Genomic DNA, 27,141 nt, shown 5'->3' with positions numbered 1-27,141 from the left:
ATGGCAATGTCTCCGGGGGCCTAAAAGGGCCAGGCTCACCAAGCCTAAAAAACAAATGTAAGAATTTTAAAAATCCTGACAGTTACGGGCCAGCAAAGGAACTAGATTGTAGAAGCAGAAACAAAAGAAGGAGTAGGGAGAGTTAAGAAGGTACACAGGGTTGAGTGAGGAAAATAATAGTATGTAATGTAATTTGTATTTGTATAGCGCTGCCCACCATAGTTATTTCATCTCAACACTTTATCCATTTGTCACTCTTTTAAGGATCTGGAAGTCCATCACTTGAGCTGTGTGATAATGTGCGAGGTTTTGTTGGTGTTTGACTGCACCTAGCTCTGGGATGTAGTTGAAGGAGAACAGTATACAGAATAAGGGCATTGGGGCAGAATGAAGAGGCAGGACAAAATGGATGGGGTGAAAGTGTAGAGAGGGCAAGTAAGGGAGAATGAATTAAGATGCAGATAGAGAACAGAATACGGAGGGTGAAAAGAAGGAGAGAAGTAATCCGAATAGGTAGAGGGGAAGAATAAGAGAAAGAGATAGATTGGGTGGAGGAGATTCAATAGAAAACCCGGGAGAACAAAGAGGACAGAGTTAGGGGAGAAGGCTACAATGAAACAGAAGAGGACAGGAAGCATAACCGAATGGGAGAAGAAATCTGAATAGAGAGCTAGGGCAAAGTTTGAATTGCGGTCAGAAGCTAAAGAAAGACATGGCAGAATGAAGGAGAGAATACATGGTGAGTGGTGGAAACAGAATGGAGAACTGGGGATGCATCAGGCCTCGAGGCCACAGAAGACAAAAGGAGAGATGGCAGAATACAAGCTTGGGCAGAATGGAGAGGAAAGGCAGAATGAGAGGGGGAAGAAAGGCTGGGTGCAGGGGTCAGATTGGAGAAAATGGGTGAGAGAGCACAGAGAGGAGAGAGAGGCAGGAGAAAGAGTAGGGAGACAGGCAGGAGCAAGAGGGGAGAGACAGCAACAACAACGTAGAAAATAGGGACAGCTGGTAGTATACGAGTTGAGGTTAGAGTGGAGGAAAGGGATAATGCAGTGGAAAGGGAGAGACTGGGGAGTAAAGACAGAGAGGGGAGAGAAAAGACAGAGGGGAGTGGGAAGAGCGAGAGAGGGAGAAAAGGGCCAGAGAAGACAAAGAGACATAGACGGGTGAGGTGGCAGAATTCGAGTTAGGGTCAGAGTAGAGTCAAAGGGCCGGATGAGAGGGAGAGAATTCATGTTGGATGGAGGGAACAGAATGGGTAAAGGACAGCAAGAAAGTAAAGCAGTGATTTAAAACGGCAGGCACTGTCCGGTACTCTGTACCCACACTTCTTTAATTTGAAAGCAGTGCAGGTACTGCATTTCTCAGCACTGCTGCAATACATTTGGTGGGAAAGTACCAGCCCTTCTCTGGAGCAAACAGGTATTTTAAATCACAGGTATTTTAAATCGCGAGTACCTACATGTCTGTATTTCCATTTTAAGCACTGGATTAAAGGAAGGCTGGAAAGAAAGCGGCAGGCAGATAAACAAGGGAGCGGCTGCACATACTATGGTCAAGACTTGGTACACTGTGAGATTCTAAAGCATCACAAAATAGCAAGAGCATGATCATCTCTGAAAAGGAACGGGGGAAGGACATGAGCGGTGGCGCCAAGAGCAACAGAGCAGACAACTGCACACCGAGCTGTGCCCCGCAACAACCCGGGCAGGGAGCGACAGCCCCGGAGTTGGAATCCGCACTAACTGGTTCCTGTTTATTTTATGTGCGCGATTGTGTGAACGGTTTACCTGAGGGGCCTTGATTGTGTCGCACTACTTTGTAAGTTGGAAGGCGAAGGGCAGGAGGAGGGACGGGCAGGAATGAGAAAGGAGCGGCTGTAGGGAGCCTGAGGGGAGAGGGAAAGAGTTGGAGAGGGGGGAGAGTAGAGACACAATGGAAGGGGACAAGGAGCAGGATAGGTAGCATGGGGAGAGAGACAGCAAATCAACGAGTGAGAAGGGACTGCGGGACACCTAAAAGTAAGGATAGGAGAAGGGAGAGAGAATAAAGAAGATAAAAGGAGCTGGACAAGTAGGAGAGAGACAGCCAGTGTGAGAGTTAGAATAGGCAAGACCTGGATAGGCAGGAATGGTGCAGGACGAGGGGAGAGAGCAAGCTAGGGAAACACCGGGTAGGAGAGAGATGGGGAAACAAGCGTGCGCGCCACGCCAAAAGTGAAAGCAGGCTGGGGAGTGGTGTGCAATGTGCGCTCACCTCTGCTCATCATTGTGCGCCTAACTGCACTCTCTATGCCAGCCAAATAGCTGTGGTCGGACTTTTAAAGCCCACACACTAAATGTCTCACCAGAGCAGCGCATGCCCTGGCTCAGATGAGACCTAAAAAGGTTAAAAAAAAGAACAAGTTAGAGGTGGAGCTCAGCACGCAACAATCGTTGATGCAAAACCGGCAATTGCAAGTTCACACCCTCCCCCCAGTATTTGTTAGCTATCCAAAAACATGCTATATCCAGTGCTATCGCCTGAGCTGCATCTTAGAATAATTTTCCATTGTGTACTGCCTATCCATTAATTCATATGGTAAAACCTAATGAATGAAAAATGGGAATGAAGGAAACCTGCCCAAGATAATGATTTTAGAATTATTAGTTATCTATATATCTCTGATTGTGGGATTACCCATAATATCATGCGACATCAGAGAGCATTTTAAAAAATGTGTTCTTTCTTGCAGGCTAGCAAGAAGTTTGAAGCCAAAAATGGACAGAAATGCAATTGATAACAACTTTTTACGATTTTGTGTTACCACAGTTCTTCTGAAAGAAATGGTAACCCACTTGTGTGGCTGGGCCTATTGCTAGCAACTGGAAAGACTTTTAAATTCATCAAGGACCCATCAAGATTCTGCCTTACAAATTAATTCTGGCAGTTTCTGAAACTTTGGTATTTGGGCTTGGGCACCCAGGGAAACCTACCAACCCTAAATCTTTCTGAAAATCAGACACCCAGAGGAGTCCATAATAGTGCGACTTGTGTGGAACCCACAATATTTTCCTACATAGAATTCCCTACAAAAAAAGGTTTTGGGTAAAATCACTTATTTTATTTATATTTCTGTGAGGGAAAGTTCCAAAATCTGCAGGGATGCAAAATAATTATACTACCCAGCATTCCTGCACTTTTCCCGATAAAAACTGTACCACATGTTTATAGCTGAGCTTATTGCCTGCAACTGGAATGGCCTCAAAACGAAAAACAATATCAAGATTTTGCCTGCCAAATTTACACATTCTGGTGATGTGGGTAGATGTGGTCTTTTAGCCTGGGATAGGCCAGTAGCAACTTGGGGAACCTACCAGACATTTCTGAATACTGGACTCCTGGGAAAAGTCCAGGGTGTTGTGACTTACTTGCATCCTATTATAGATTATTTCCCGAAATGCCCTGCGTGTGTCAACCTATAACTAAAATAATGGAGTTTCCTCACATTTCTGTGAATTCCAGAATGTGTTAGGAGTGATAAAATTCCTACTACCCAGTGTTCCCACACTTCTCTCACTAAAAGCTTTACCCCACTTGAGTGGCTAGCTCTATCACTCATAAAAAGAACCTGTGAAAACTTGGACCCAGTAAAGGGTGTTTTCAATAAGGTCTTCATATGGTTACAGTTTTGATCCACTCAAGTGACATTCGATAGTCACACCCACAACCAGGAAGCAACATTTCAGTCAGGAGTAGTGTGGAAACGCAGGGTGATAATACGTTGACCATTTGCTGGCAGTATCCACGTGTTCTATTGCATAAATATGGGAACAATAGCTTCTTATGACCCATACTTTGTGGTTTGTAGTTCATTCTGGGTACAAAAACATGTTGGAATCCATCCATGCCACACCTACCTGGATTCCAATGGGTCTCTAGTTTTCAAAATTTCCTGGTGTTGGTAGAGTTCCCTGGTTGCCAGCCGACCAAAAGCAGAGTAATGCAGCCTTTCATCATGGCTATTGAGGGAAAGTGGGATTTCTTTTGGATTCTTTAAACATATTTGTCAACAGGAAGGAGTAAACCTCCCTTCTGCCTGCCCCTTGGGGCAGAAAAACTGTTTTGTGCCGCAGCAGGAACTAAGGTCAAGATGGCCAAGCACCACATCCCATTGCCTGGTAATTTGGTGGGCTTTCAGACCTCCATGGTGGGCAGAATGTGGTGTTAAAGTAAATTTATTTCAGTTAATAAAAAACATAATATGTTATACAGTATGATCAATAAACTGTTAAAAATCGTAAAATCACTAAGTACTAAGAAAGCCTACTTTCTAACATTAAAAGGTATCTTTTTGAACAAATTTCTATTTAAAATACGGAGGCTAAAAATTACAGATAAATGCGAGTACCAGTGTGAGCGCCAACTTTTCTTTATTTTTTTAGATTTAAGAAACATAAATTGGTGTACAGATGGCCCCACAAAAATTATAACAGAATTCACAACGGAAAGCAGTAAGCATTAAATAAAAACTAGACTCTTTGAGCACACATTTGATTTGAATAGTGCCCCTCGGCAATTCTCGTGACCAAATAACGCAGTATAGCAGATACAGTCTACAGAGTTCTTGGCATGTTTAGAGTGACGCTGAGCCCATTCATTTCCACTTTGTTTGTAGTGCTGGCGTCTCCATGGAGAATCGCCTCAAGTCAGCAGAATTGTAAATTTGTTTACAGTGACACTGTACCCATCCTTTTCCCACCTTTTTTCCAGGTTAATGTGCAGATATTTTCGTGCAAAATCACCTGAAGTCAGCAAAATTATCGATTTGTTTAAAAGTGACGCTGTGCCCTTCCTTTTCCTACACTTTTCCAAGGTAAGGCGCGGACGTGTTTGTGCAAACGTAACCCACCACCAGATGTAAGCAATATTGATAAAGAATTTGTTAAAAATGACTTTCTCCCATTCAGTTCCCACGGTACATCTAGAAATGCAGACATATCAAATCAAGTTCATTGGCTGACAAACTACGTGGCGATTATCAGTCTATTTGCTGACAATAACTGATTCGCTTTGAGAAAGCATTTTAAAAAGGCTGCTATTATGTGTGGCGTTTCTCCAGCATGCTGACATGTTTCCTTCCCAGTGTAAGAATTGGCTTGGTAGTTTGGTTTGCCCTGTTCCCATCATGCACTGGGACAGGAACAGACTAATTTGCATATAGCCAGGTTCTGAGCTGGGATGGTGCAGTGAGCTAAAAAACGGTGTTAGATCTAGCCCTGATCTCTTGACTAGGTGAGAGTATTCTGCTTAATTCAGAGACTCTGTCCATCACCACCCCTTGTTGTTAAATATTTTGTCCACCCTAAGCGTGGAAGGGTATACTCAGATGTGAGTCCCTTGCTCATTGCACCATCAGGATTCAAGAAAGCCGGGCTGACGACGGCTGAAATGCCAGAAACCGGTCCCCGGTAGCTTGTTTCCTTCCCAGTGTAAGAATTGGCTTGGTAGTTTGGTTTGCCCTGTTCCCATCATGCACTGGGACAGGAACAGACTAATTTGCATATTACCAGGTTCTGAGCTGGGATGGTGCAGTGAGCTAAAAAACGGTGTTAGATCTAGCCCTGATCTCTTGACTGGGTGAGAGTATTCTGCTTAATTCAGAGACTCTGTCCATCACCACCCCTTGTTGTTAAATAGACATGTTCTAATGCCAGGTTGATTAAAAATTATTTTCAATATTATCTTGTGTTCGGTTTGTAGATTGGGACAAATGCATAAAAGGGGAGACAAACTTTCTTTGTATAAATGGCTTAGTCTACACTTGGTGCTCTTGGGTTTCTTCTGCCATTTAGGGATGTATTCCTGTGTTTGACATAAACCATAGCGCAGATGAAGTAGCTTATTTTCGTAAAAAGTTCTAAGTAATGTTGTTAGATATGTCTTTGGACGGGTATGCTTGTAAGAATCGATGATTGTCCATGCCTGACTTCTTTTGCTGAGCTCCTTTTTGTCTCTATGCCATGACAAACTTCTTATTTGTTTATTAATAGCGTTATTCTTAAAAGATTTGTGAGGCAATGGCAGATCCCATAGCTCTTCTGCTTTCAGGTATTTCAGGGCAGCATTGAGAGCCTGGGCCCAGTTATTTCAATTTGACTGAGTTCCTGTTTGGATTTCTTTCCACAACAGGGTGTCTAGTGTGGCTTCGCCACAATACCTTAAAAGAGACAAATATATTATAGAAATGAGCCTTTTTGTGTTAGATCTTGGCTATTCAGGCCGAATTCAAGTTGAATCTGAGAAGGCAACGAGTTTTGGGGTAGATGGAACAAGAGGTGAAAAACCTTATTTTATGCAGAGTTAAGAAAAACCCTGAACTTTCCTGGAAAGGTTTCTGTACCATAGTAAAGTGTTGGATTAAACTTGGCTTTTATTGCTGTAAGTAGTGGCAGAAAGGTCGGACTGTGTCATTTTCGGTATATTTATTGAAACGCTGAGATCAAGGAAGCAATTCTGCCTTCTACACTCTAAAAAAAATAAAAAAATTACTTCCTTACCTACCACAGTCCGCGGGCAAAACACTCATCAGCACCTTAGTGTTCTCGAGAACCGACTATTGTAACTCTCTTCTCCTGAATGCCCAAGAAAAGGTTCTCAACAAGCTCCAGACAGTACAAAACGCGGCGGCCAGAACCCTACTATCCATTCCTAAGTTCACTTCAACCTCAGCTCATATCAAGGAACTACATTGGCTTCCGGTTAGGAGCCGAATCAAATGTAAGGCTCTGTGCATAGCCTATAAAACTCTGAATAATGCAGGACCACAGTTTCTAAAAAGAGCTCTCCGCCCACTGGAACAACGCAGGACCCTTCGATCTTCCTCTGCCTACCTGCTGAACGTCCCTAGGACAAGAAAGGCCAGCTGGGGAGACAGATGTTTCACAACCCCCACGGCCAAACTGTGGAACACCCTACCACTTCATATCAAAACTGCCCCCACGCTCCTCAAATTCAGAAAGAGCCTTAAAACATGGCTGTTCTCATCGTCCTAACTCCCCCGTCACACCATCAGTGAGCTCTGTAAACACTAGCGCCGAGACACCCGTATGGGTATTTGCGTGCTTTAAAAATTGCAATAAATAAATAAATAAATAAATAAATAAATAAATAAATAAATTCTTACTTTCAGAGAGTTTCGGTGAGTTTGTGCAATATTGATCTTGTAGCCAGGCGCCAAGATATTTATATGACTAGCCTCAAAAGATTGATTGCCCACCCAATGACCAGCTCCCCTTCTTGTTGATTTTTCTGACAAAGATCATGACCTGAGGTTTTGTGAGGTTGATAGTCATTTTGTTTTTAATGCAGTAGAGATTAAGATGGTTAAGTAACCTTTGGAGCTCAATCCCAGTCAGATTCATCAGGACTAAGTCATTGGCATATTGTAGTGAGGTCACATTTCGAAAATCCAGGCTTGGAAGATGAGAATTTGCTGCATCTAGGTATGTACTTAGATCCGCCAAGAAGAGATTAAAAAGAATTGACGCCAAGACGCAGCCTTTCTTCAAGCCTCTCTTTATTGTGATTTTTTCTATCAAGCCATTATTTTGACCAAGTTTGACCTGAATCCAGTTATTAGAATATAAGAGCTGGATTGCATGCAATAGGTTTGTGGGAATATTCCAATCTATCGACTTTTTCCATAGTAGATTTCAGTTAACATGATCGAAGGCTTTAGTGAAATCCATAAAGCATGTTTATTGTTGTTTTTTACACACGCCTTTGTCCATGGTCATAGTGAGCACTATCAGGTTATCTGTAGTGCTGGATTTTGATCTAAAACCTGTTTGATTGAATGGGATTAGTTTTTTACTTTCAGACCATTCTTCCAATTCAGCTTATATCAGGCCTGCAAATATTTTAGAATCTGTATCTATAACAGCGATCATGCGATAGCTATCTGGAAAATTATAGGAGCATTTCTTACATATTGGCTGGAAAATGAAGCCACACCATGATTCAGGTATTGCTTCTACTGCTAATCAAAAATTAAACAAGGTATGAAAGCGGCTGCTCCAGACCTCCCGGTCTTCTTTAAATATGGCCTGAGGAATGTCATTTGGGTCGAGTGCACCGCTGACTGTGCTTTTTCGAATCTTTTTAATGATTTCGTTATATAAGTATTTCGCATTGATTTTTAATAATAGTAGGTGCATGTGCATCTTGTATGTCATATAGGGAGCTTATGTGAGACTTCCATGAGACTTCTGTTACATTATTACTAACCGTAGGGTATCTGTCTAAGCGGTTTATTAGTGACCATAGGGATTTAGAATTATTTTTGCAAGCTTGCACTATGTCAATTCAGTCCTGTTTGGTTTCGGCCTTTCATGCTTCCAAGACTGTTTTTTTAGGAGTTTTGTAGTTTTTTAAAGATTTGTTATGTGCCTGGGGATCAGGATGGAAATTGAAGGATTTAATTTCCTTATCCAGTGCCCTTCGTTGTAGTTTTAAGAGTACTTGAGTACCAGGTTCGATTCTTTGGTCATGATTGGAAGGGAGGTCAAATGTTTGCTGTTCTGAGAATAACTTTGAGTTCATCTTGCTTATTGCACCGTGCCATAATTGGGTCTTGAAAATCCCAGTTGATTGATAGATCAGACCATTTCAAGGCTTCATAGCGGGCTGATGAGAATTTATACTATCTAACCTTTTTAGGTCTTGCGCCTAGCGTTGACGTGCGCAGCACTGCTCGTGCAGCGCAAAGCCTCTTGTAGGGTCTTCAGAAAGCTGACCACACGCTCGTGCGTGTGGTTTTGTTTTCGCCGGTTGCAATTGGCTTTAGCGTGCTTTTAAAAATAATATATAGCACGTAATTGGGCAAAGGTGGCCGCATGTCCCGCCTTTGCTCCTCCCATTCCTACTGGTGTCTATTACGCGCAGCAGAAGCGGCACAGACAACAGGCTCCCTCGCCCCGATCCTCTGTGGTGTGTATGCACCACTGTTTTCAATTCCCGCCCCAGCTCCTCTGTGGTGCGCGCGCACCACTAGTTTTAAAAAGAGCTTGTTTAATTTGTTTCCCTATTAGCCCTCTTGTCATGAATTCAGTAGCATTCCTTTTAGTTCTCGCTCCCTTCGCTTTGCTTCCTTACCTTTCACGGAAACTAAGCACTGCTCGAGTCGTCCCGATTTCTCTACAGCGATCTGACCTTCTGAATAAAGGACGGAGTTTGTTCCCCCCCACCCGAAGCTCTGTAACCATTGCAGTTTAATATTGCCCAATGTAATAGTACTCGATGTATCGACCTCAGTAGGATGAGAGGCTGAGATCTCTTTACCAGGAGTTGAACTACTAAACGTTATATTGCACCTGTAGGTAAGCATCAGCAGCTGAACTCAGCAAGCTGCTATACCCGTTCATGTGTTGGCATTCCTCTTGTTATTTCTGTGGTATATGCTGGCAAATAAAAATTGAACAAAATCACACCTGCTGCTCAAAGCCAGACGGATAGTCTTAGCCAATTGTTGTTGATCAAGTGAGTGAGTATCTGATAGTAGGCAAGGATGTCTGTGCGAGGCTTGCAACGCAGAGACTCCTTTGATGACATTACGGACCCAGGATAGTGCATCTAGCCTCACCCATCATGCGCTCCTGGTGCTGCGATAACATGTGCTGGTGCGTAGCCGGTGACATCGGAGCAGGAAGTAGGAAGGAGGTGGAGGAGTAGAACAAGAGGAAGGGAAGCCGAAATGAGCACCCTGGAGAAGATAGGCCGCTGTGATACTGGTGCCACTCTAGAAAACAATCAAATACGCCCTGTCTGAAGGCCCCAACGCTGTGGCCTAATGCATAACCAAGACCTTATTCCACAAGGCTCGTCGCATCCCCGAGACCCCACACCTCCCACCATCACCTGCTTCAACAACATCATGCCCCTGACACCACCCCTCCAGCATTCCTTCACCTCCAAAGTGAACCTCCCTAGTCCGGAAAACAATCTCCCCTTAAAGGCGTCCCCTTGTACCCATCCCTCCTATGCCTCCTCCCATGCCATGTGACCCTCCCCACATCCCCCACCTATCCAAATTCGCGCCCAACTCCCCGCTCGTTGAAACCTAGGTTTCCTTCCTAACGCTTCACAACTAGCCCCCTGTTAGTGGATCGAGCCTGGAAAAACCTCCATCATCTCTGAATGGCAACCAAATTGTATTGCCGTTCTCCATGTTTGCCGCTGCAAGGTCCGCCAGGTGGCACCTAGACCCATCCACTCAATGAAACGGCACACACTCTCTGCCCAATTTCCCAGGTTCCCTCACTACACTCTATGCCCTGCCACCTCCAAGGGCGACAGTGTGATTTTGGCACCTCCTGCACCCACAACCCTCGGCACTCCCCGCATTCTCCACCGCAATACACCCCTCCCAGACAGCGCCCGACCACCCCCCGCGCCCATGTCTCCAGAGCACCTACAGAAACCGCAACCAATCCAACCGGCCTCAGAAGGATGAAAGGCTGAGGGCACGAAAACCACACAACTCATGCACACCTCCCCTCCTGAAAGCTGCCTCCTAACCGTGTCCAGGCCACCACCCTTTGCCACGGCCGCAAAAGGTCCCTAGAGTTCAGGCCGACCCCCGGTGCAAGCCTGGGCAAACTGTTTCCTGCTCCAAGAACTCCACCTCTCGCTGTTGGCGGTCAGCTGAGAGTGCGGTGAGTGACCACATAAGAACCTGCCCTCTGCACTCGCCTGCTTCAGCGCCTGTGGTGCAGGCCCGCACAGATGCAGGGCAGAGGCCATGCGCCAACTGCCAAGTTTCTACACTGCCCAAGAAATGCCTTGGAGGCGAAGGCGCGCCCACACCCTCTGTTTTGGGCTCCAAACTGTTTTCTCGCAATCCTCCATGCGCTCCGATGCATGGTCCGAAAGGAGGCACTTGGTCCCAGCTGCACCCCACCGAAGAGCTGCAAGCCACACCTGCCTAATTGTCCCAACTTCTCCCGCATACCACACCACCAAAACACATGTATTTGGCGCTCTCTGTCGTGCCTGGGGGAGCAGCCCCTGCCCACCCCGTACTGACCAAATCTGCCGAACCGCCCCATAGGCCATAGGTCCTCCCTGTTCTACTTATCTGAGAAATTCCTTTCCTCGGACGGCCCCTTCCCTCCTTTCACCCTGTGACTAGCTGCCTAAGTTAGTGCCCCCCACCCCCGCCGTTCACCCTGGCGCGCTTTTTCACCCTCCCACCTCACCACCATCGCGCTGCGACTTCACCAGAGACAAGGTACCCCAGCAATCTTTCACCGAAGAGGGGGGCTAAACACTTCTGTTGAAAGAACCCAACTGTCCAATGATGCACCGCTCACTCCCAAAACCACAATCCCTCCACAAACAGTTCCCCTCCATCTCGGGCGACCTGCAGCAGTTCAAAGACTCTCTCAACTCCTCCCGCCGCCCAAATGGGTGCCACATCCGACACCTCTGTGAACCTTGTCTTCACTGCCCAACCCATGCTCGACGGACAGAGGCACTCCCCGCAGCTAAAACCTCACTCACAACACCACCGAACATGTCACACCCTGTAAACCAAAACCTTGGCAGCTATGTCCATATCTTAACCCCTTGGACGCTCATGACGAGCTCAGCTCGTCATGATGTACACCTCCAGACACTCATGACGAGCTGAGCTCGTCATGAACAATGGGAATCCAGAAAAGTCAGCATCCTGGAGAATTAGCTGTAGCATTCAAGGTGTTAAACTGTATTCTACTTATGTTTGTAACATTAAAGTAGTCCATGTATTGTTGAAATGCCGATCCCCCCTTTCGCAAGCTCCACCGTGAGCCTCCAGCCGTCCGAAAAACAGTCTCCCTTTACAAGGGGAGCTTGGGGGGGGGGGGCAGCCGACCGAAGGGAGGTCCCCCCCCCCCGGGCGATTTGGGAGGGGTAGTTGGGGGGGGTGTTAGTGTAGGCGGACCGCCATTTTAGGTTTGGGCTAATTTTTGGTTGTAGCCCAAAAGGAGCCCAAGCATAAATGCTTTGGGCTCCTGCTCCCAGCCACCATTTTAGGTTTGGTGACCTAGTGGCTGGGAGCTTAGGTAGAAATTTTTTCCCTCCCTCCCTCCCTCAATTTTTTCCCCTTTTTTGCGTGTCACTTCCTTTTTTCCGTTTTATGCCTTTTTAGTTATTTTAGTTTTATCCATATATTCTGGGTTTGCATATTTTGGAACAGGGGAGCAGGGGTTTTGCTCTGGTTGTAATTGTCGCTTGCAGCACGTGCCGTGCGGGGTCTATTTGGTTTTTAGGCAGTTTGGGCAGATTTTTGTTGCTTCATGGGCAATTGGTGTTACCGACAGGAATAGGATAGGATGGTCATTTTTGGTTAGGTTATACGTTTTGGGGGACTGACAGATTTTACGGGGCAGGCATGGGAGTTGGTTAACGGAGGGCTTGCTTTGATGTAATGTAAATGTAAAATAAATTTATAAAGCGCGTAAATCACCCAAAGGTCTCAGAGCGCTAGCAGATCCTCCAACACAGATACACAAGACAGGACTATGGGCTGAAGCTAAAAAAGCCAGGTTTTTAGATGCTTACAGAACCTCAGAGTTCTGTCCTAATCTGGAGGGGCAGGGAGTTCCATGCTTCGGGGGCTGTTTTACTAAATGCCCTATCGCCATTTCTGACCGTGCGTACTTTAGGTACAGTTAGAAGTGACTTGCTAGAGGATCTGAGTGACCTTGCCGGGTTGTGGGATTTAAGCTTTTGTTCCAGGTATGTTGGTCCATGTCCATTAATGGTTTTGTGGACTAGGCAACATAATTCAAATTTTATGCGCTTCTTTATTGGGAGCCAGTGCAGGGTTTTTAAACAGGGCAGTGACAGGGTGCGAGGGGGAAGGTTGAGCACCAGTCTTGTAGCAGTATTTTGCAGGACCTGTAGACGGGCCAAAAGAGTAGCATTTATTGAGGACAATAGCGAGTTCCCATAGTCTATCCGGCTGACAATGAGCCCCTGCACAATGGGCATGCGCGATGAAAGGGGGATCCATTTAAAGATTTTCCTCAGACTGCGCATGGGCCGAAGCTGGTGTTGACTACTTTATTGATGTGTTCAATCATTGATCGCTTGTTGTCAATTATTACCCCATGATTTCTAACTGAGGATTTGGGAGAAGGGCAAAGACCAAGGGAGACTGGCCACCATTCTTCAGACCAGATCTAATCGGCCTTTCCAAAGAGCACGATCTCCGTTTTGCTTGCATTCAGCATCAGGAAGTTATCTGTCATCCAGTTATGAATGTCAACCATGCAGTTTTTAAATCTCAGTTTGGTTTCATCTGATTGTAATCAGTATTTGGTGTCATCTGCGTAGGACATGGTTCCAAAACTGTGTGCTCGAATCACCTTTGCCAGGGGGGATACATAAAGGTTGAAAAGAGTGGGGCTCAGTATTGACCCCTGTGGGACACCCTTGTCGTTGTCATGGTACCTAGAGGAGTGGGTGCTAACTTGGACCTTAGACCGTCTGTTGGTCAGGTAGCTTTTTATCGAGAGTAACGCAGAGCCTTCAACACCAACCTCAGCAAGACGTTCTAAAAGAATGAGGTGCAAGATGGTGTCGAAGGCTGCGGACAGGTCGAGTAGGACAAGTATGGCGGACTGATTTGAATTCAGAGTCATTCTGACATTGTCGACAATTTCGAGCAGGGCGGTTTTGGTGCTGTGGAATGCCCTGAAGCCCGACTGGGATGGGTCCAGGCGTTTGTTGGTCACAAGGTGAGTTATGAGTTGTTTGCTTATCAGTGACTCCATGACTTTGCCAAATAGGGGCAGGAGGGAGATGGGCCGATAATTAGGAAGTAATTTGGGATCAGCTGCGTTTTTTTTTAGAATTGGTCTTATTATGGCCTCCTTCCAATGCAGGGGGACGGAGGAATGCAGTAGGGACTGATTCAGAACTTTAGTTAGGTCAGAGACCAGGACAGGGGGAATTTTTGCTAGAATTTGGGGGGAGGCTGGATCTCCCGGGGCTCCTGACTTCATTTTGTACAGGGTTGACTCAACCTCTGTTTCAGAGCAAGATGAAAATTCCCTAAGTATATTGATTTGGTTTTTTGAGTCCCTGTAGCGGTTGGTGGGTGGAGGTATGGTCTGCGACAGAGGTGGAGGTTGGGGGAAAAGTTTGTGGATGTCATGGATTTTTTTCATGGAAGTACAGGGCTACAGAGTCAACCCACTCTTTTGACTCATTGGGTGATTGCTGACAGGCAGATGGATTAGTGAACACTTTTACTATTTTGTATAGTTCTCTCTGTGAGTTTGCTGCCTGGGAAATCCTATTGCCTAAGTACACTTTTTTTGCTATGGCGATAACTTTCATATAAGACCCATGTGCTGCTTTATAATGTTGCCTGTCGTTTACGTCTTTGGTTTGACTGCATTTTCTTTCCGCAATCCTGACCGAGTGTTTAATCTTTTCCAGATCCGGGTGAACCACGGTGAGATCTTGGAGGGAGGCCTGAGTACTCAGGCCGGGGCTATAGAGTCAGAGCCAAGGAGATTGCGGAGTCGAGATCAATTGCTGCTGATAGGTTTTAATGGTTGATATGATGATGTAATGTTTTTGTAATGCTGATAATGTTGTATTGTATGGGTGGGGGCGGGGTCACAAATAATGTAGGGGAGGGGCCGGGGAGGGGTTAGGGATGTTACGTATTTATTGAGGTTTAGTTTTGGAAGGCTTTTGCCAAGGCGTTTTAATATGTGATGCGCACCTGTTCCAATAAAGCGGCCTTTTCCACACATTCATTGTCTCTGTCTGCTTTGCCCCCCCCCTCACCCCTCCCTCCCAATCATTACCCCTGCAACCAACCTTCCTGCACCCCTTTGATGCCGTGTGACTTTCACACATTAAGCACGATTACGAGGGATCGGCCGAGTAAACAAATAGCAAAGAATGAAATATGCAAAAACTTTCGAAGTGCGAAGGGGGTCTCAGAGCAATTAACGAGACTGGATGCAGGGCCCATTGACTATTAACTTGAGAGGATGTGGTCCGTAGACTAGACTGCCGACTTTGGTGCTAGAAACCAGGGTTCGAGCTTCGAGGTCGCGTCCACATCCTGTGATTCTGGGCAAATCACTTAATCTCCCCGTGCCTGAATGTGTAATGTAAATACGGTGCTCATGTAAAGCTCTCCAATACCTTTGGGTCGAGTTTGCTCTATATAAATATGTAACAAACAAAAAACAAGCATTTGCAATGCAATAGGTCTCGCATTACTGAATATTTGAGCTATTGGTGTTGCATTATTATTAGCAATGCCAATAGCTCAAAACTTTAATAGTGCGAGACCTATTGCATTGCAAATGCTTGTTTCAGTTGGTGCTGGGATCTTGCTTTCCAATTGGTTTGTAAACCCGACACTTCGTATTGTAATTTCTAATCCTGCTGGATTGTGAAGAGTGGTTGCTCTCACACCTTGTGATTATATTACATGACAAGATCTTATGAAATGACTTAAGAGATACAAATGTATAATCTAGGACAGACTCCGTTTTACTAGATTTTCTTATCACGGTCATTGGGGTGTCTCGTTGTATGCAACCATTTAGTGCCAGGAGTCCAAGGGCCTCCAGTGTTCGTAATAGTTCATGGTCTGGTTTATTGACTGAACCATATTTGGAGATTTGGATTGGAATTGTCCAATGCCAATGTGTTCTTTTTAGGTTACCACTTCTTCCCGAGTGATTATCCAGATTCAAGTTAAAATCGTCCCTGACTATACTTGGGATACCACCTTGGAAGAAATTCAGTTCTATAAGAAGATTTTGTACGAATTTTATGTTCTTTGATTTTTGTAATGGACTGAGGTGAATGTCGATATATTTAAAATTATAATTGGACCCATAATAATTCCAAAGTTCCAATTGTTTCACATAATGCCTTGCATGAATGGTGCGTTAGTTGAGAGGCAAGTATACATGTAGGTTTTAGCAAGTGACACGTAGATTGATAGTCCTCCTTTTGGATTACCATTTTTAATTGTTTTTTGTGCTGGGAAGAGTGTTTTTCCATAACCTCCTAAAGGCTGTTTACGTCTCTTTCAGACATATAATGACATATAATGTCAAAATTCATCAGATATTTTTCAAGTTCGGGGTCTGAAAGTTGATTTTTTTTGTCTGCGATGTTCCATGAAATTATGGTTGTTGACCTAGGGACCTTGTGAGCTTGATTTTCTTTGGGAACTTTTGAATGAACTAATTTCTGTTTGGGGAACAATTGTTATATTTGAGGCTTATTTTCCCAGTGAAAAGTTGAAGCTCTTATATTGTTTTCAGTATAGCGATTCTGATTGTGTCAATCTATTTTATTTTGATTGAGAGTGGAGGCAAACCAGTTCCAGTCTGCTGAATCAAGATGTACGGAATTAGAAAATCGACAAGTACGTCCCTGTGATCTATTTAATCATCTTGTTACTGAATCTATTGGAGCGGTTTAGTTGGCGCCTCATGCGCCTATTGTGTTCCTCAGAAGAGAGAAGGTCTTTGTCTGATCCACCAAGGGTTGTTTGTTGCCCTTTGCTGATGGATGTAATTTGTGGTCGATAGATGATAAAACAGTTGGATATTTCTCCTGAGCAGGGCCGAACTGGTCGTAGCTGGCACCGGGCAATCCCCCGGTGCGGCGCACGGGTGGGGGGCCGGTTTGGGTCCCCTGGGACCCTAGTCTAGTCTGACCATTTTCGTGGTCAGACTAGACCAGTTATAAATACTAATTGACACCCTGTCCCCTACGCCATTTATGTGCCATAACTTTATTCAACTTGAAGACTGCATCAGAATGACCCAATGTAGCCAACCCAGCTCCATACAGAGATGTACACAATTTCTATTCTGCTTTGCTAGTGAACATGAATCCATAATCACCACAGACTCTGGCTTTTAAAAAGTGTGTCTTTAAAACATCCCAGCAAAATATCCAAAATCAAAGTAGTTATGTAAAGCTGCTTGTCGCCAGTTTCACACTTTGAAATTCTCCAAAATGTATGTTTTAAACCATAAATGTTTTGCTTCAAATGGGTTACTTATAATTCCTATGTCCACCCTTTGCTGGAATTAAAAGGCAACGGTCCTGGGAACTCACTATTGGTTAGAAGGTGGAATGGGGAGAGCTACCACACAACCACACACACAACCACATACACAACACACACAACCACACACACAACCATACACATGCACACACACACACCAACACAACCACACACACAACCACACAGACACACAACCACAACCACACACAACCATATACCAAACCACACATACAACCAAACACACACACAACCACACACACACAATCACACACAATCACAACCACACACACCCACAACACAGAGACAACCAAACACACACACAACCACACACATACACACACACACACAACCACACACACAACCACACAGACACACAACCACAACCACACACAACCACATACCAAACCACACATATAACCACACACACACACACAACCACACACACACAATCACAACCACAACCACACACACCCACAACCACACACACCCACAACACACTCACAACCACACATAACCATACACACAACCACACCGTCAGTGCACATTTTCACTAGGCACAGACATCATCAGTCGTCAGTGCACGCTTTCACCGGCCACAAACAGCACCAGCCGTCAGTGCATGCTTTCACCGGGCACAAACACCAACAGCCGTCAGTGCACGCTTCCATCAGGCACACACCACCAGACGTCAGGGCACGCTTTCACCAGGCACACACACCACGAGCCATCAGTGCACGCTTTCACCAGGCACACACACACCACCAGACGTCAGTGTACGCTTTCACCAGTCACAAACACACCCCCAGCCGTCAGTGCTCGCTTTCACCAGGCACACACCACCAGACGTCAGTGCACGCTTTCACCAGGCACACACACCACCAGCCGTCAGTGCACACTTCCACCAGGCACACACACCACCAGCCGGCAGTGCACACTTCCACCAGGCACACACACCACCAGCCATCAGTGCACAATTTCTATAGGCACACACACCACCAGCCATCAGTGCACACATCAATTGTTAACGCATCCACAATTAATTATTGTAGCAATCGCAGTATGCCACACTTTACTTTTAAACATATTCATCTAAAGCGCAGCATGCCACCATTGCTACAAAAATAAACACACATTTTTTTGGCCTACAATTTATAGACTTTTGCAATTGGTGTTGCAATGTTTAGCAATGCCAATAGCTCAAACGTAATCAATGCAAGATCTATTGCATTGCAAATGCTTGTTTAGTTTTAGGTCTCGCCTACGCAGCGCACATGTGCTGCATAGGAGACCGTTAGCCATCGCTCTGCTCTTTTTGGATGCACAGGGGCGCGCCACAAGCACGAGTATGTGCTTCCAAAAAGAGCAGACTGCTCTCCGCAGTGTGCGCGCGCGCACCACTCGCGGGCTCACCTCCTGCTCCCCCTCTCTCTTACAATGAACTTTCGCAGCCACGGGCCGTGCTTGTGTTTCAGTGCTTGTTGTTACATTCTTTGCGGTCCATCACACCGTGCTTCAGGTGTGCTCTTGGTGAACCTCACCTTCACTAACGCATCACCTGCATTAGGAACAGCAGCTAGCAACTGTTTACTGTGGTCGGCTTTAGTATTTGGCTTTCAACTCCCAGTGAATTCGCTTCTGTGTTGTGGCACATGCACTAAATGCCTTCACTTTAAGTAAGATGTCTTCAGGCAAGGCACCTAAAGAGCTACTTTTTACCTCGCTGTATAGTTGGATAGCCACACATATAATAGAAAATCTCAGCAAAGTCTCTGTCTCACCGACTCCTACAAGCCACATAATTGATGGGAAGAGCCAAAACACGAGCCCAGCTGCAAAACAATCAACATTAGAACACTCTCTTACTTTCTCAAACTAGCTAGATAACTATCTAACTTGTCGTTCTCCCTCTTGTGATCTCTTTCTCCCTCCTGTGTCTCCTTCCCTCTTTGCTCCATTCTATTCTCTCTCCATTTCTCCCTTCCACCCTCTCACTTATTCGCAAACTCCATTTTCCTACCCTTCCCTATCCTATGTTTTCTCCCCTAACTCTTTCTCAGGCCTTTCTTGCTCTAATTGCCTTTCTCATTTCATTCCTACAAAAAATATGTTGTAATTCCTTTCTGGTGCCTCCCCCCTCCCTCTGTGCCTTAAACCGGCATTCTCAAGACCCCTCCCCCTCTGCCAGTTGTAGTGTTTTTGTTGATTCTGGAATCAACTAGGCTTGGCTCAGAACTCCCAGTAGACCTCGGACTGATCACAGCCTTGAGCCTTAACTGGCTCACCTACGTCTACCACACACTGTCTTCTCTCTGTCGCTCACTGGATTACTTTTGTCTCGCTTTTTCTTCTCCTGGCTTGTTTCTCTCGTTATCATCCACTGGCTCGCTTCGCTTTCTCCCTTGCTTGCCCGCTGGTACTGTGCTCTTTTTCCTCGGCTGGCATGCTACGCTCAATCTTGCCCGCCGCCCCCAAGTTCACTTGTGTCTTTCTTCCCTAGTGAACCATTTTTTTCTGCGATCATCCCAGGGCCCATTTATTCTTTGGTCTGGGTCCCTCCTCCCCTTCACATCTCTTCTTCAGATGGCATAGCAGTCTTAGGTTGCAGGGCTGTAAAAATTAATGAGGTGTATTCCCCATGTCAATGTAGCCACCTTCGAAATGGAGGATGAATTGCCACCCCCACCTTAGCACGTCTCTCGCAGGGTGGCATGGCTGAGCACCCAAGGTTTCGCGTTATGCTTGTTAACCTCATCAAAATTGCGCAATTACGCCAGGCGATATAAATATGCAGTGAAATGTAACTTTACCACAGGATCAACGGGGCCGTCTAGAACACGAACACTTTTTGGATAATAGTAAATGACTTTTGCACACAGTATCCTTTGTGTGCAGCAAAACCACATTTCGCTGTAAATGCCCAGGCACTCCTCTGTAATGGTGTCAGCCCCACTGCCCAGAGCCTGTAGGTGATAAATAAAATGATAATTAAACAATTTTATTATTTTATTTATTGCTGTCTGAGCCGAACAATAAGTATAGGGCCTGCCATGTCAGGGAGGAGTCGTTGTGTGCACTTATTAAGTGGGCATGTCTGTTTGGCCTGCAGTCCTTTGCCACTGTGGGACCCTAGACAAAGCAAAGGTAACAGGTAATTGTTGTTTCACCACATTGCTTATGGATTGGTTTACCATGACTTGTCATCCCCATGAATATTCCTTGCGAATAATAAAAGTGAAAACTGCCTGGGAAGAAATCCTACAAGGGCAGGAAGAACAGGAAAGAGAAAGTTACGATATAAAAACAAGCATTGGCATAGCCAATAGGTTTTAACTTTGGGATCTTATAAGTGTTTAGTTATCCACACAATATCCTTGGTGCAACAACATCAACTGGTGGATGGCTAAATACTTATAAGGTCCCAAAGGCGAGACCTATTGGCTTTGCCAATTCTTGTTTGCATTGTTTCTACTGAAGGCTTATATGCCAAGGGAATTAGTTGTTTTAGGTGTAGGTCACTATCCACGAACGTTTGGGCAGAACTGGTATGACAAATTATTTGCAGAGTGCTCCTTTTTTTCAGTAGTTCCTGGATGTTCGGTTCGGTCACTAACAGCCTGATTCATGAAGCAAAATTGCGCTCGCAATAGCTGCGAAAATGCTATCGCGGGCGCAATTTTCCAAATCGGTATTCACCACGAATATAGCGAAATCGCAAATACAGAATTGCGAATTCACAAAAAGATTCGCAGAATCCCGGCAGTAGACCATTAGGGAATCGGAAATAGCGAGAAATCACGGAATCTGCGAAAATAATAGCGATTTCGCAATAAAATCGCAATCGGTATTCATGAAAAATCGCAATTAGCGAAAAAAAACAAAATCGCTGTTGGCGAGGCGCAATTTAAGGACAACCCAAAGCAGGTGGTAACCATCAAAGCCATTGTAAAAAAAAATTCGAAAAACCGTTGGCCAATCAGTAACTGGTGCAGGCCTGACCAAACACACTTAAGGAGAAGCTGCATCAGCATAAGGAGTGTCAGAATGCCAGGACTGTACATGGTGGTCAGGCGCCGAAGGCTACAGCGAGCAGCACGGAGGAGACGCAGAATCCAGGACAGGATATTCCGCCAGCGGGTCACCCTGCTGGGCCAAACCAAAGAGCAAATATACGCAAAGTACCGCCTGAATGGGGCAATGATCATCAAGCTAATTCAGGACCTTGACCCCCTGATGCAGCACCCAACAAGGCGGACCAATGCCGTGCCAACACATGTCCAGGTATTGTGTAGCCTGCACCTCCTGGCCTCCGGGAGCTTCCAGGGGATAGTTGCGGCTGCTGGGGGGATATCCCAGCCCACCATGTCCCGCTGCCTAGGGAGTTTCCTTGACGCAATGCTGACCCAGCTACCACCACATCAAATTTCCCACCAGCCAACAGGATTTGGATGAGACCAAGCTTCAATTCTACAATGTTGCCCATTTCCCACATGTGATAGGATGCATTGACCGTACCCACATCCACATCTGCCCACCAGCTGCAAGAGTACATGTACTGCAATCGCAAGTCCTACCACTCCCTCAACATCCAGATGGTCTGCAATACTAAGACATACATCACGGACATAGTGGCACAGTACTCGGGGAGTACACATGACTCATTCATATTCCGGCACAGCAGCCTCCTCACACGACTGGCCAGGGGAGACTTTGGGGAAGGACACCTACTTGGTAAGTACACTTTGCCCACAATGTCACACTGCGATGAAGTAGCTGCGCTGCACAGGCACTCACCCTGCTCCTCTTATTCAGGTGACAGTGGCTACGGCCTCCGTGAATACCTCCTCACCCCATACCTCAACCCTGCTACACCACAGCAACGGCGTTACAATGTAGCTCACATACGCACAAGGAATTGCATTGAGAGGACTTTTGGGCTACTGAAGAGCAGATTCCGCATACTGCACAAGACAGGTGGGGCTATGTACTACAGTCCCGATGTGTGCTGCCGCATTGTGGCTGTGTGTGCAATACTACACAACATTGCTACCAAGCGCCGGATACCTGTAGACATCTCTGGCAGTGAGTCGGAAGGGGACGACCGGCCACCTGCACATGTGCGTCATGCACGCGGGGAGAACCCAGCTGAAGGCCACAGATGCCGCAACCACATCACAATGAACAGTTTCTAGTGCACCCACTCCCCTCACCCAACAATTCACAATTGCATGCAAATGGAAATAATGACAGGAGGCCGATGTATGATGCAAGAATAAATATTATTGTTGTTTTCACAATAATAGTGTTAAGTTTCTATCCTTTCTATGCAAGCAGTATTGCCCCATACTGCTGCGAACAAAACACAGGACAGGCTTGTAGTGTCAGCATGTCCCAGCAAAAGTACATGAAACTCAAGTGCGCCTCCGGCGCGCAGCACCCAATCGCCTCTCCGGCTCCTCCTCTGCCACGTCACGTGACCCTGCAGTGGGCCTGGTGCTGTGGCGTAACACGGCAACCTGTGAGGCAGACAGGATGCTCACACTGGAGGTGCCCTCGCTGGTATCGTCCCCCCCCGACATTGCCTGACCCAGTGGGATGGAGTGCCAGTACGGCAGTGGTGACCTGCTCCAACACTCGGGCCACATCCTCACAGCATTGGATCAACTGCTGCTGCTGCGCCAGGGACCGTCGCGAGAGCTGGGACGTCGTATTCCCTATAACATAGTTAGAGCGGATGTCTGCGGACAGCCGTGTCAGTAGCTGCCGGTGGCGGCGGCGGGCGGTGTTGCGCTGCGATATGAGCGCAGCATTGTTGGCCTCCATGGCTGCCGTCATGCGGTCCATCCTGTCTGCCACATTTGCCACATTGCGGCCAATGTTATGGAGCTGCATTTGGATCACCCCTTGCCGTCGTGCCTGCAGTTGGTGTATGCGTAGCATCCGACGCTCAATGCTCAAGCCTGGCACGGCACATCCATCCCCCTCCTGCCGCTGCGTGCATTGTTCTGCTGGCGAGCCCTGCCATGCCTGCTCTGCTGGCTGGCCACAGTGGGTGTGCGCAGTGTCACCGCAGTCGCTGGACCAGATGTAGAGGGTCCAGCAGGTGGTGGAGTTGAGGTAGGCAGAGGTGCTGCGCCTGATGGTGGTGGCGCAGATGCTGTGGCCCTGGCTGCGGGGATAGGTGCTGCGCCTGATGGTGGTGGCGCAGATGCTGTAGCCCTAGCTGCGGGGGTAGGTGGTGCGCCTGTTGGTGCAGGATGAGTCGCTGTTGGCACCTCCTCGGCATCCTCTGGTTGCTCGTCGATGAGCAGCCTGTCACTGTCGCTGCTGTTGTCAGCTCCACCTGTGAGGGGAAGTGGACGTTCATTAGTTGCATGTATATGTCACACGTGCAGTTGCTACATGCATGCTGGATGACATTCCCTGACTGGCTGTGGCATTGCGTACTTTGGGACATGTCTGGCTGCATTGGGGTACTTGTACATTGTGGGCAGACTACATGTCCCACAATGCTTTAGTGCATTACCTAATGTGCATGGATGGCATGACTTTGGAAGATTATGGGAGGCTATAGGGTCATGGCCATTGATAGGGGACAGGGTCGCAGTCGCAGGCCACTTACCTTGGCTCTCTTGGGTGGGGCGGGATGAGTCCAATCTGATGACCCCTATGCACGCCTCTGGCTCTAAAGTATCCTCCACGCGGTCCTCCATGGGGGTGTTGGGAGGGACTGTAGGGTCTCCCCCTCCAGTAGCCAGGGTCTCGCCCAGCCTCTCTGCCACCCTCTCCTTGGCACGACTTCGGAGGTCGTACCACCTCTTCTTGATATCCTCCAGCGACCTGTGTGCCATGCCCACAGAGTTGACTTGGGCCGCTATCCCAAGCCAGATTCGCCATTTCTCCGGCTCAGGCACCCTCCTGGATTCTCTCCCAAAAAGTTTTGGGTGGTTATCAACCACCCCATCAATGAGGTGCTCCAACTCCTGTTCGGAGAATTTGATCTTCCTCTTGCGCCCGGTGTTGCTGGGCCCTGGTACAGCCTCCTCTGCCATTGCTGCAGTAAGATTAGTTGAGGATTTGCAAGTTGGCTGGTGTCCTGGTAGGAGCTCAGTAAGGTGCCGCCTCGAGATCAGCCTCACTATTCTGAATGGGGGTGGGAACTGGCTGCTTCCTGGTTGTGATGTCATCACTGTGCTCGAAATGCGACTTCCCGTTTTTCCGATCTCGCGATTTTTCGATCTCGCATTTAGCGATCTCGCAATTAGCGATATCGCAATTTGCGATATCGCAATTCCTACATGGATGTTGACGGAAATAACGATTATTCTGCGATTTCAGAAAATCGCTAACGCTTTTTGCGGCCGCGTGCGAATCGCATTGTTTTCTCAGTAATTTTGATGAATGCCGATCTGCGATTTCTAAATTGCGATTCGCTGTAAATCGCAATTTGAAAATCGCAGATTTCGGATTTCATGAATCAGGCTGTAAGTGCTTGCCTGTAGTGCTTCAGGCTTTAATTGAAGAGTGAGGGGACGATTTTGGCTTTGCTGTGCTGGGGGTTGGCTGATTCGTGTTCTCATTCACTTGAATTTGCAAAGATCTACTCCATTTTACTCCTGGAAGGGTAGGAGTCATTTTGTGGTTGACCTTGTTGAAATGTGTGAGGCAAGCACTCAGGGTTTGACTGAACTCTATCAGTAGGGAGGGTTGTACCGTTTTCATGTTCTATATTAGTAAAAGATTTATTTATTTATTTATTTATTTATACAATTTATAGAGCGCACTACCACCTGACAGGCATCTTGGCCCTAGTAACTCAGGGACCATGTCAACACAAAGAGGGGCTAAAGCACAGGCCTAGTTCTTAGGGAATAACCAAGTTTTAAGGTTCTTTCTGAACACAAGAAGATCCTTGTGTTGTCTCAGTTCAGTAGGTAAAGTGTTCCACAGCCTGGCCGCAGCCACCCCGAATGATCTGCCACCAGCTCTAACTTTTTTAAAACGAGGGACTTTTATTAACTTGCCTCCCGAGGAGCGGAGCGTTCTGCCCGGAACCTACCATTCAGATTTTTTCTGGAAAGAGACAGGTCCTTTTCCATGTAGGCTTTAAATACTAGACACAGGGATTTAAATTTAATTCTTTGTGTCACGGGGAGCCAGTGCAGCTTCGCCAGTGCTCCAGAGGCGGAGGACCTCCTCTTCTTCTTTACTTGAATATTGTAAAACATTTCGCAGTTTCTTTTGATTGTATTGCCTTTTAGTCTTTCTCTCTATTTTTATTTTGTTTTCTCATTTTCTTTCGTTTGTTTCTTGAGGTGACACATGGTTCCAAGGATGACTTTATTACTGAGCTCGTATTAAGAGAATGTATTACTTCAAGTGATAGTAAAGTGTTGGTATCAAATATAGGCTCGGAAAGAGTGGGCTTTTAACAACTATTGTTGTCAGAAAGACCTAGGTTTTGTGCACTTCGGCTAATATACAATGCTTTGTTTGGAATTGTGTCACAGGTGGATTCATTTGGAGAAGTATTTGTTGTGGCAATTCCTTAGTCTCTGTGGCTGTCGAAAATTTAGAAAGTTTGTTATCTGTATTAGGGGGAAAATGCGCCTTGGTGGTTTTTATTTCCTTGACCAGGGTGGATACAATAGTTGGAAATTCCTGCAGTTTTTTAAATATTAGGACTGAAGGTACAAAACTAGCTGTTTATTATTTTGTATATTAGCTACTGATGCTTTCGTTGACTTGCTCAATAGCTCTTTTATCATTGAGTGCATATTCTCGAAACGAGAATCAATAGCCGCAGTAAATAGAGCTAGTGATTCTACTAAAGCTATTTGTATATCAAATTTATTGGATTGGAATTTGAGAGCTTTTGATGTAGCTTCTAGAGTCTGGAACAAGCAAAACTAGGTATCGGACTCCATCACTCTGCTGTATTCATAAGGGGGTTGTATTCCTTCCTCAACATTTCGTGACGTGAACTGGTTACAGCAGTCTGTCTCGCTGTCATTCTTCAGACGTTCCGGAAAGTGAGCTCTCTGTGGTACCCCTATTGACTGAGGAGGCCAAGGGTGTAAGTCAAATACATCTTCTTTAGGCTGTTGCGTGCAATCAAAGAAGAAAAGTGAATGATCATTTGAAGTCTGTGCTGTCGTAGATGTAGACTGAATACTATTTTTAACAGGGGATGTACTTTGTACTAGAGAGAGGGAGAGAATTTGCTCTGCATCCATCATGACCTCTTGATTCCTGGCAGACCAGACTCCAGTTTGTGTACTCGCGGATCTTTGAGTGAGGTTTAGTCCTGGTGCCAAGGCACTTTCTTCAGTGTGAGATTTACTTGCTTTCTTTTTTACTGGAATCATCTCCTCCCTGAAACACTGTCCCATTTGTACCAAACCATTTATCTAAAGGTGATTACATCAAGTTGGTTAGTAGTTTCTCTATTTGGTTCTGTCGATTGTTAAGCTGCTAAGCTATAGTTCTTAGGGGCGGGAAACATGCCAGTGCCACAAGCCGCATCCGAACCTGAACGGGCCGCTTCTGCGGCACAGGGCTCGACCAGCAAGCCATAGAAACTAATCCACAGCTAACCCCAGACCGGTCTTGTCCTGTTGTCTTTTGCAGATTACGGGTGAGGATTCTGAGATTTGAATGAGATAGCAAGGCTGCTTTGCAATCCTGGACCCCAGAGGAAGAGCGGAGGAAACAATCTCCTTTGGAGACTTTAAAGGGCTTTTCATACACATTATGTGTTTGCTGGCTGGGGAACAGCTGGAGGGTACCAGAAGAGCAGCAGAGACACCAAGTAGAACAAGCATTGGCATAGCCAATAGGTCTCGCCTTTGGGACCTTATAAGTATTTAATTATGCAGCACAAGATACTTCACATGACCCCACCAGTTGTCACTCCCGACCCCAACGACCCTATCACCTTTAACTCGAACCAATCGGGCGACCAGGACAATCTAACAGCTAATCCGAGAGATGTCACTGGATTTGGAAGTGCATTACCAGAGATTATGATAGAAGGGATCACGGAGTCTACTAACATT

The sequence above is a fragment of the Lissotriton vulgaris genome, chromosome 2_2 (genome assembly GCF_964263255.1).
Source record: "Lissotriton vulgaris chromosome 2_2, aLisVul1.2, whole genome shotgun sequence".
Taxonomy (NCBI): domain Eukaryota; kingdom Metazoa; phylum Chordata; class Amphibia; order Caudata; family Salamandridae; genus Lissotriton; species Lissotriton vulgaris.
The sequence above is the reverse complement of the archived record's forward strand: the minus strand, read 5'-3'. Positions refer to the sequence as shown.